The sequence below is a fragment of the Lycorma delicatula genome, chromosome 1 (genome assembly GCF_047948215.1).
Source record: "Lycorma delicatula isolate Av1 chromosome 1, ASM4794821v1, whole genome shotgun sequence".
NCBI classification, from domain to species: Eukaryota; Metazoa; Arthropoda; class Insecta; order Hemiptera; family Fulgoridae; genus Lycorma; species Lycorma delicatula.
This window is the reverse complement of record NC_134455.1, coordinates 22,743,739-22,755,825: the sequence shown is the minus strand read 5'-3', so window position 1 is coordinate 22,755,825 and position 12,087 is coordinate 22,743,739.

Sequence of the window (12,087 nt, the reverse complement as noted above, 5' to 3'; positions counted from 1 at the left end):
GTGCAAAATGGATATCTAACTATTTTTTTTTTGGTTGATAAATTAATTTACCACAGGAGATATCAGAGAAACCTTTTTTGGGAATATGGAAATAAAATATTGTATCATATGAAAAATTCCACGTCTTAACAGGGATTCATATCTGGGATCATTGGATGAAAGACTGAGATGCTACCACTCCATCACGGAGATTGGCATTTAAATATAATGAATGTTTAAGTTAAATGTAAAATATAACATATTCTACGTGTTCAAGTAGAATGAGGTGCCTGCAAATATTTCTGCATGCAGGAAACATTTAATGATTCTGAAGGGAAAGTTAAATTAAATTTTGTCAGATTCTGCAGTAAATATTAAATGATAATAAATAGTGGAGAATTCATATGCATCAAGTTATTTACTGGACAAGAAATTGTATTAGCAATATTTTTTATCCTACTACCAAGAAACTTGTAGTTTGTTAGTTTGTTGGCACATGATTATTCAGATGAAGAAGAAGAAGGTGTAGGAAATTTGACAATGTTATCACCATCTGAAAAAACATTATAGTGTCGCTTCCGGTACCTTGGGGCACCGTACCATGGGCCCCCCCCCCCCATGGGACACGAAGGCGTCGCATGCAGAAGCGATCAGCCGCATGTTCGAAGAACTACGGCTTCAGCGCCAGCGTTCCCCCCTCCAGTGGTGATATTTTCAGAGCCTACCACCCTTGAGGAGATCTTTCCTTTAAATCTCTTCTCGTCGATTTTATTGATGTATTATCTTTTTACCAGCCGTGGGGGCCCCGGGCGCTCCCGTGCAGCATCTAGGAGTCTAAACGAGATATATTGGGGGTCGCTAGTGTAATCCTCAAGAACTCTCCAGCGTGACCACCTCTTTGGAAGCGAGGGAAATATCGGGAATAATCTCCAAATATCCTGGACAGCGGAACGTCGTCGTGTTCCCTGTATCAGGAGTCCAGTACGTGCCGCATGTCCAGAATGTATTTCCCTCTGGAGTTGTTTTGATATTTTTATGGAGTTGAAGTCCCCAGCTACCACTAATCCACCGGCGGCAGCAAGGATAACATCCTCCAGCACGTCAAACTTCCGGTTGAAATCCGCTATCAAGTCATTTGGGGTGAGCTAACAACTAAAAATTGTCACTTCATCGCAGCAGACCCAAACGAACACCTCACTTGCGCTGTGCCTCCGAACTTGGGCTCTGCCGCGATACGGAATCCATATCGCGGCAGTCACGAGCGAGTCCCGGAACCATTAGGAACCGTCACAGTTCCGGTACTGCTCGTTGATTAGCACCAAGTCGGCCTCCCTGTAATAATAATAATAATAGAAGCGAACAATAATAATAATACCTACTATAAAAACTAATCAAGACTTTGAATTGTATATAAAATTTGTGTTAGCTTTCCCGAAAAGAACCGGTTTATTTTCTCTGAACATATTCGGCTCGTTTTCGAGAAGATCCGTTCAGAGTACTGAAGTTGCCGTGATGCATAATATTTAAACCGCTCGAACAGTGTGAGATATATGAGCTTTCGAAACTTCCACCACAATAATGGGTCATTACTTCTAGTTAAGGAAGAATTTTTTGATGAAGATCATAGAGTAGGTATGAATTTATCCAAATTTATCTTAATCTTATAGTAGTTGATTTATTTATTAGTTACAGTAATTTGTGAAGTCTAACCCTTTATTAAAGCCAGTACCGTAGGTAGACAGAAATTTTAATTTTTTTATATTTGTATTATTGGAGATGAATAACTCCAGACTATTACAGTAAATTATACCAGGACTACTTGAACAAAAAGCTTCTTTGTTTACCGCTGTACCATCTATCAGATTAATGATTTTTGATATAGGCCATTTTAGGAGAGATTCGTGATCAACGTTAGGTTGATCTATAACTGCTGGATTATGGCATGTAAAAATACTCGAATTGAAATATAATAATAATACATTAGTACGTTAAATAAGTACGAGTGTCCCATATAAAACGCAACCCATCAATCACTCATTCATGAAATTTCAAAAGTCAAGCTTACTCCCCTACTCGTTACTGAAATGGACTCGTCCAACATCTGAACATCGCGGCGACGCAGTAGAACACTACCGATAGTAACAACAATGCAATCATAACGTTCAGTGTATGGTGTTTTCGCTAGATGAACGTGTTTTTATTGTCGAGTCGTACTTCAATACGAAATCAGCGGTTGCAGTGCAAGATTTGTTTCGCCATAAGTACCCAGATAAACCGGCTCCTAACAAAACATCAGTATTAAGGTTAGTTGCAAAATTTAGAGAGACCGGTTCTGTTAATAACAAGGAACACAAAAGATCTGCATCAGTGTTGAATACAGATACAGTCGCTGAAATCAAAGACCGATTACTCGCCTCGCCAAATAAATCGATCAGACGTTTGTCTGCTGAAATTAATTTGTCTAAATCAACTGTCCATCGGGCGACCAAACGATTACAATTACGACCTTATCGCATTCAAACGGTTCATCGACTTCTTGAGCCCGACAAAGAAAAACGGCTACAATATTGTCAACGGTTCCGTCGATTTCTGCGTGAGGGAATTAACGTTACGGATTCGTTATTTTTCACAGATGAAGCACGGTTTCATTTGGACGGCTACGTAAACAGCCAAAAGAGTAGAATTTGGAGTGCTGAAAATCCCCACGTTTATCACGAAAAACAATTACACCCGCAGAAGTCGGGCGTGTGGTGCGCGATATCGCGGAAGAAAATTATCGGTCCTATTTTTTTCGAGTACAACATTAATGCAGAACGATATCAGGATATTTTATTTCAGTTCATCGCACTCTTGGAAGAGGAAGACAGACACTGCTGGCTACAACATGACGGTGCGACATCGCACTACGCAGGTTCAACTTCTGATTTCGTCGAGGAATTCTTTGGTAATCGTGTTATCGGTCGAGGCTTGTGGCCACCAAGATCTCCACATTAACTGCGGCGGATTTTTTTCTACGGGGTTACCTCAAAGAAAAAGCCTACAGCATCAAACCACGAACACTTGAACGATTGAAAGTCAATATTGAACAAGCTGTATTAAATATCCGGCCACAAACTTTGAAAAATGTTGCAAGAAACGCTGTAAAAAGAATTGAAGCTTGTATTCAAGAAGATGGCGGCCACTTCCAACATTTACTCTAAATGTACGGTGATGGATGGTAATAATAAAAATTACATTTACATTTACACATGCCTTTTTATTATTTCAATACCTACCAATATAAGGTTGGGTTGCGTTTTATATGGGACACTCTGTATTTAACATTAACAGTGTTAAGATTTAATAAAAGTTAAAATTTTTTTCGTGTTTAAATTTTCTTCTGGTATTATTTAGTTTCTAATTACCTACGAGTGTTCTAGGTCCTTCGAACTTGGCCCAAATAAAAATAATTTTTCTAAAAGGTTTATCGAGTATTTTCTTTTTGAAATAAAATATTATATTGGATTTTTCTACCGAACAAAAATATCGTGTTTGGCCTAATTTTACCGTTATTTCTGGTACAATAAAAATAATGACTGTTTTAAAGCATATTGGAATGATAGCAAACTGCTGGAAGCGCTGTCAATTAGGCTAAAGTTCTATAATGGAACTGGGAAATCTTAAAAATATATACTTCTGTCGGTTACTAAAATAAAAGTTATATATATATATATATATATATATATATATATATATATATATGTAATCCTATACTGGTATTTGAAATGTTTCATCCCGTTTTACTGGAGTGTTTGTTAACTGTGTATATAGATTTCTTCTTATGTCATTTTCATAAGTCAGTTGTACCTTGTCCATCTTAAATAAAAACTCAATAATAAAAATAAATTTTATAACGACATAAAATTAAGAGAATAACTTATAAATTATCATTTTAATAACGTGCAGTTAAAATTTGTTATTAAAGTATATTAGTGTAATTAAATTAATTTAAATAAATTTGTGCTTTTATGTTTTTTTGCAGGTCATCAGTTTAATTCATTACTTTCTAATCTTACATCCTACATCCCAATTATGTGTTTCATATGTTCTGATTTTTCGGCTTCTGATTTTATTCTCTAATTTCTTCCAGAACGCTGAATTTTGTACTCCACGGCCAACACCTTGTCCTTCAAAAATTCTACCATAGATTTCTCCATTTTCCAATTTTCCCTAAAATCTCTTCATTTTATACCGCCTAATTTTCTTCATTCTCTTACGTCATATCCTGAAAGCCTCTGTTTGTTTTCCTTATGTCAATATATCACTGTCATAAAGCGTTACACTTGCAAAAATGTTAAGAATTGTTTTTTATACTTATACTTTGTTTCATATATTATTTATTAAATAAACTTATTTGATATTTTCTTCTTAGATATTGCAATTCTCTAAGTCTTTTTGTTCTCCACTAGTAATCGATTAAACAATCTTATCCATATTATTTAAAAGTTCAGTCCTCATAACTACAGTAACACTAACATTTGCTTATCCGTTAATAATTCTCCAGTTAACGATCCAGTCAAACCTATGTTATCATAATTTTACCGTTCTTTTCATCTGACCAGTTATTATCCTAAAAAAACTGTGACAGACTTTCATTCTTGTACATGACTAAACTACATGTCTGTAATTAATTTTATTTATTTTATCCTCATGTGTTGGAACTGCATTACAACTGGGAAAACAACGTAGTTTTTGCATCTGGATTTGCCTTTACAAATATGCATTGTATGAAATCTTAATAACTGTTAAAACCTCTTTATCACTGGCAATATGTTGATTCTATTTTCACCAGAATTGTAGGTAATTAAATATTTGTATTTCTGAAATACTATTATACCAATTGCACTAACAAAAGAAGTAATTAGTTTATCTTACTTAAATATTAATGTATGAACTATTTGTTAAACATGATGATATTCCTTGGAGGTGATATATCACCTCTTGTGGACACTTAAAGTAAAATAGGTAATTAACTCTTCAAAGTTAAATTTAAAAATGACCCTTTATTCCTTCATTGTAATAATTAATAGTAACAATAATTTTATATTTATTGTCAATAATGACCTTTAATCCTTTTATTATAGTGATCTTATAGATGTAAAAATATATTTTTTTCAGTATTGTGATACTGATAAAATAATTTACAGCGAATAAATACCTTAAAAAAGATTTTATTGTCATGTTTATATATCATGTCTGAATCAATTTACATTTTAATTTTAGAATAACGTTTTTAAATAAAATAAACCAAATTCTTTTAAAATAATATTTTCAGCTGTTATTTTCAGTTACTGATACTGTTATTCTCCCCTAGCATTAGCTGAATTATATCTGGCAGTGTTTTGAATATGAATATGTAGTAGTATTATATAATTAAAATTATTGATATTCTGCAGTTATTTTATTGTAGTCAGTTAGTGTATACATTTTATGCACTCCCAACCCCGTACGTGGAAGACACCTTTTTTTTTATCCCTTCTCCCCCGGGTCGGTTATCCATTTAAGTATTCTCAACCCGGGGAAGTGTCCATTTACTCTAAGGAGGCCTTCCCGCCCACCGGCTAAAATTCCGGCACGGCAGGTCAGCCTAGGGGGAAGACACCTACCTTGTGATATATATGCACTGGTAATTTTGCTTTGATCAGTTATTAAACTGAAAATATCTGTGGAAAAATATCCAGTTAAATAATTTGGAAATCAGGGACTCAAGGAGCTACATTTCTTCTTTTTATTTTTTTCATTAGAAGTGAGAAAATTTACCTAAACCAAATATCCAGTAGCCCATACATACTGGGTGTGTGGGGTTTACCTCCTACTGCAGTGGGACTCACTAAAATACCACTCCCTCATGTAACGTGGTACTGGAGCTGACGTAAAGACTCAACTTCAGCACCATGTGCATCACATGTAATCTCACATTCATACAAATATTTACACATCACATTCACACCATATTTACAACTCAATATATACACTATACATGTGGACCCTTCTTAACCTCACACAGCTCTGCCGGCCTCAGATGGCAGGAACACGTCCCACGGAAGCCATTAGTGACAACAATGCCGAGGCACCCCTGCCATCTGCTCCCAAAAGGCTGGCCCCCAGCGCCATCCTCATCTGACATCCTCACTTTCCTCTTCATGTTCTTCCTCCAGTAGCTTCTGGTGCATTCTTCTAAACCAATGAGCACACATGGTCCAACCCTCACTGGACGAGAGCATCAACTACTTGACTCTCCCCAGCGAGTCCAAACCGTCACATGGTAATTCTTTCTTCCACCTGGGACCCACGAAAAAGGTGTGCTCCACCATGTCCATTTCTTCACAATTCTGACATTGATCCGTATGCCTCCTTTCAATCCTGCAGATTTAGACCCCAAAAAAACTGTGATCATTTAGCCAATGGCCATCCAGAAGTCCACCTCCCCATGTGGTCTATTGACCCATGCAGCTACCTCTGGGATCAAAATATAGCTCCAATGTCCTTCTTTTGCATTCCTCCATCTTTCCTGCCATTCAGTAAACATGCAGCTCCTTGCCTCCTCATTGTCTTCTGTGGCCACGAAGTCAAACAGCGGCATTCCCGCCACCACTAGTGAATCATTCAGGGAAACTGTCCTGTGTAGTTGGGCCACCCTGATTGCCAACTTCCTATATATGCTGTTCAGCCTCTGGCCATTTCTCCCTACCCTGAAGGCCTCCCACTATACCGGTGCTGCATACAATATGGCTGACACCACCGTAGATAGTAAGTAACATTCTGCGTTTATGCCCTGGGACCCCAGACATTGGCCATCAGCCTCATCAGTGTCGAGAACATTCCCTCCACCTTCATGGCCACCTGTTGCAGATGGAAGGCGAAGCCCCTTGACTTACGTAGCCACACTCTCAGGTAGGCCCCAACCTTCACGGCAGCCTCCTCCCCAACTACTTTGATAGAAAATGGGGATATACGCCATCTCCCTGTCATCAATACGATTTCTGTCTTCTTGGCTGCCAGTTGTAGTCCCTGCCTCTGAAGATAGGCCTTAATTTTTTCAACCATCCCTGTTGCAATCCTAACCACCTTATACAGTTCCTTCTTTGTCACCACCATTGCCAAATCATTAGTGTATGCTATCAACTCCACTTCAGGCAGCCATTCCTTCCGAAGGAGGTTGTCATACACCATGTTCCACAGAATTGGGCTTAGGGTTGACACCTGTGGCACCCTACGTTGTATGGGTACAATGACGTCCTCTCTTTCTTCGAACATAATTCTCAGTTTCCTTCCACTGAGTTACTGTTATACCATCCTCAGCAGGTATAGCGAGATACTTCTTCCCTCCCAACTGCAACAAAATGGCCTTCCATCTCACCACGTTGAAGGCGTTGGTGACATCCAGGAGGACGACCAAGGGAATCTTCCTCACATGCCTGGAACCATGGGCCGCCCCCTCCACCACCTTCATCACTCTTCTGATAGCTTCCACTGCACTTCTGCCCTTTTGTAAGCTATATTGTTTGTCAGAGAAGCTTCCTGATCTCCACATCTCCTCCCGCAGCCTGTTTGCCAATATAATTTTTAACAGCTTAGCCATACTACCCAGCAAGCAAACCAGTCTGTTTGTTGCTGGGCCACCCTCTCCCCCAACGTTTTTAGTTTTTTTTAAATATTTTATCCAGTATTTATCCAACTTTATTTATTTTATCCAACTTTTTTTACATTTATCCATTATTATCAGTTTTGATAGGTTTTCAGGTTTGGAGTATTTAAAGCAAATGCTACTTAATTCTATTAGTTTGTATTATCCTAAGAAAAAAATTCATGCATTGTTATTTTTTTTTCATTTTACATAATTATTTTAAATCAATATTTGTTGTATTTACTAATGCTTTATTTACTTAAATCTTGTTTTTGAAATAAATAATATACTTTTCTCATTCAATATATTGTGGTGCTGTTGCTGAGGTTACATTCATCATCCATGGTACAAAAAACATTAGCAAAGTTTTGCAGATGACTTTGTTATTTAAAATTTTTCAAAATTATTTCCATCACACATTGTACACTTCTCCATCCTTCAAAACCAGTCTTCTAAAAATGTCTACCTGTGCTCACTCATCATCCTAGTAATAAATTAGAACTTTAGGAGGTCATCTTCACTTGTAAAATGCCTCCCTTTTAGACTCTTCTTCTTCTGGGAGAACTGCGTCACATGGAGCGAGTTAAAGACCAGGAAGGGTGCTTTAACCCTGCTCAAATACTCAGAGCAAACATTAAAGCAGTGTGCTACAGCATTATTGTGTAAAAAAAATCATGTGTTCATCCGTGAGTTTGGGCTCAGCTTCTTGAGAGCTTCAACAACTTTAGACAGGCATTCCTCAGTATAACACGTCCCTGCAACTGTTTTCTGAGTTTCCAACACAACTCGCTCTAAAACTTCTCTCGCACTAAAAAATATGGCCACCATTTTCTTCTTCATCAATCTGGATTTTCAAACAGCCACAAAGTTCTCCTCATCTTCAAACCCACACTTTGTTCTGAGTCTTGGTCGGGATGTCATAATAGTACTTCCAAGTTTAATATCACTTGTCACAATACTGTTCACATAAGGAAATTTCCCTTTTTCAAACTTTTTTGCATTTCACAGAAACATGAAACACAGTGTGCCATTTGATCACATAAGTTATGTGGCACCTAAAGGGTACAAAGCCTTCTAACATGAATGTGATTTCATAGAATAGGCTGAACTACTGGTGCACTAAAGGTCAAGGACATCTCTATTGGGTGGTAGGTCACACACCTGTCTGCCTCAAGAATTTTTTGTGTTGCAACAATGTTGCTGTCAGTCCAGACAAAGACATTCAGTCTTTGTCTTGGCCTTGGTGCATCGTGAACGGCAACATTTCATCTTTGAAATTCTCTTTCCCACCTAAACATTGTTGTACAATGAGGGTATCTACTCCAAGCACAGAAGTTATTTCCTCTAAACGTTGATCCTTAACTCATGATAAAAATTCTATTGCAAAATTGCCTGGTATTCAGTTTTCAACTACTATGACATCATTTCCTCGTTTCACTAACGCAACTAAAAATCAAATGACACACAATGACTAGTATGACTACAGTGTAAGTTGGGATCTGTCAACAAGCGCTAACTTGTAATCGCTTGTGATGAACCACTCTGTTGTATTTCAAAACTTCCCTGCTGCCTTTGTATGAGTTGAACTATCGTACCATGCATATTTTTTGCAAAGGTGTCTGTGAGGTCATAATGTTGTACGCTGCGCCCGTCTGGGCTCATCGTTTACAATTCCAGTGTTATAGGAATATTCTTTTGCGAGCCCAGTGTCTTCTACTGTTAGCTGTTGTCAGTGGCTACAGAACTGTCTCGCGAGAGGCAGTCTTCGTGATTGCCGGCATAAAACCCCTTGACATCTCGGCTAAGGAACGTAGCCAGCGATATATTTCCAAGAAGGGAGGCCTTCTAACGTCACGGCGTATGTGAGAAATGTTAGACCAAGGTTTTGACTCTTGACAAGCTAGGTGGAACGATTCTTCTACTGGTCGATACACACATTGTATTTTTCCAAATGTTAGGAACTTGCGAGCGACTATCTGGGGTTTCCCCGAATCGGCATATTACTCAATTTCTTTCGGGATATGGTGCTTTCAAGGATAGTTTGGCTAGGTTTAGGTTGGATGACTCCAGCTTGTGTCCGGACTGTAGGGTCGATGACACGGTGGAACATGTTCTGTATGTCTTTCCCCGGTACGAAGCTGAGCGTACCAGAGTTGTTAGGGAACTTGAGAGAGTTCCTTCTTTGATCTGCGGGTCACTGGAGGACTCGCAGAGATTGGGCAATAGTTGCTGGCTTCCTTCGATTCCTCGCCCTGCACAGGACGACCGAAGGGATCTAGTAGAGTAGGAACCTGGGTCGCTAGGGTCTGCCTGGACAGTTTGACTGGCCAAAGGTAAGCGCTTTGGCAGCAGGCCATGGTTAGCTAGAATTGAGGTTGTTAAATAATAAAAGCTGTCGGCGGAACGGCGACTGCGCTGCCGATGGGCATGGAATGCCATGTAGCCGTGAGGTGTAGCGGCATCTCGACTAGAGTTTATGAGGTGAATGTCACGCGGGACTCTGCGTGACTCCCACTCTCTGAGTGGGAGTAGGAGGTCTGTCCGCCTCTCCCTAGTGGACCAGACCGGAGTTCATAATTTAACCTAAGTGTGTGGTCTGAACTAAGTTGAGTTCAACAAGGGAACCGGGACTAAATATTCGTTGTTGCAATCAATATTTTTGGTGGTATGTTGCGTTTTTGCCTCGAATTACGAGACATTCACAAAATTGGCTCATTATAAGTAGAACTAGGCGTGGGGTTCGCACTTCCGCAAGCTCGGTTAGTTAGTTCAGAGGAATACAATGTAGGACATTCAAGATGTCCGGACAAGGCCTTCAGGCAATAAGCTGAGTTATTAAATACCGATGCAAATGTGTATCAACAAATTTCTGCCGAGGCATTTACATCAGTGGCATCCCAATGAGGCCAGGCTTATTGCTATGAGATGTAAAAGTCAGAGCGCAATAGACGACTCACGTAAACCCCAACAGGGCATCGTACAGGGGGGGGGGTGACCAGAACCTCACTAGGCAGGTGTCTTCCCTTACGGGGTTTGGAAGGTGGCCTGCCTTTGTATATATATAAACTGTTCTTATGCCATCAGAAAGAGGATAATTTCAGTGCAGTGGTATCATTTACCAGCTGTTGGTACCAGGGCATAACACCAAGATCTCAATTTCTAATAATAATAATTTATAAACATACCAAATCGGAAAATAAAGAACATATTAAGCGAATAAATGCAGTGTAAACAAAATACATTATAGAACTACATACTAAAGGGTTTTTAATGCCTTAAGACAGGCAATTGAGCTAATTATTAGCTCAATCTTCAGATAACAGTTATGAAAGAACAATTTCTATATAATTTGAAAAAAAATGTTGATAACATTTACTATTTATTTAATTAGTTAATGATGTAATTAAAAAATGTTACTTGGTTATCATTGCCAAATTGTTTTTCATGGCAATGATTTCATAGCAAGAAAGGTTCAAACCTGCTGTATTTCAAACCCAGTATGTATTTAGCTGTAGCATCTGTATTTGCAATAAATCACTTATTAATCAAAATTTTAATATCCTTAAAAGTTAAGAATTTATAGAGTTTGGAAATAACAAAAAATCAAGGAACAAATTCTACTTATTACATATACAGAGTGGGGCATAAAGATCTCCTACATTTTGAAGAGGTATAAAAAATGAAAAAAATCTATTTAGAAAAAACTGAATGTTGCTGAAAAGTACATACAAAACAGTTTTATTTAATGGGTTTTAAAAATTATATCAGACAGATAGCGATCGTCATTGTTAATACATAGCTGAAGATGTTTTTGGAAGTTCTTTATATTCTCTGTGTTAGCTCAGGCAGAGTGATATTGATTTCCGGTCGGATCTGTTCCTTCAAATCCTCAAGTGGTAGAGGATGATGTTTGGAAACTTTTTCCTTTAGGTATCCCCAAAGGAAAAAGTCACATTGGCTTAAATCTGATGACTGTGCTGGCTATCCCACATTTCCCCAAACGCCCAGGGAGACATCAAACCAGGGTGAGATCAAACGCTCAGGGAACATTTCCCTCAACACCCTTAGCGAGGCACAGAAAGGTCAATATTTCAACATACCGGTCAGCAGTCACAATTACTATTGCACCACCTTCCTCAAAAAAGTACGGGCCAATCACACCAAAGTCGGCAACTGCACACTAAACGGTTATGTGAGGAGAGTGAAGCAGTTTTTCTTGGAGTTCACGAGGGTTACATTTAGCCCAGTAGCAAAATTTTGCTTGTTTACACCTCTACTCAGTTGGAAGTGAGCCTTATCGCTACTCAAAATAACAGCTGCATTAGGAACCTGTTCAAGAATTTCCACACTTATTGCTTTATGGCTAGCATGATCTCTTTCACTGAATTCTTAAGCCAACATAATTTTGTTAAGGATGCAGTGTTAAATCGGCATGCAGAATT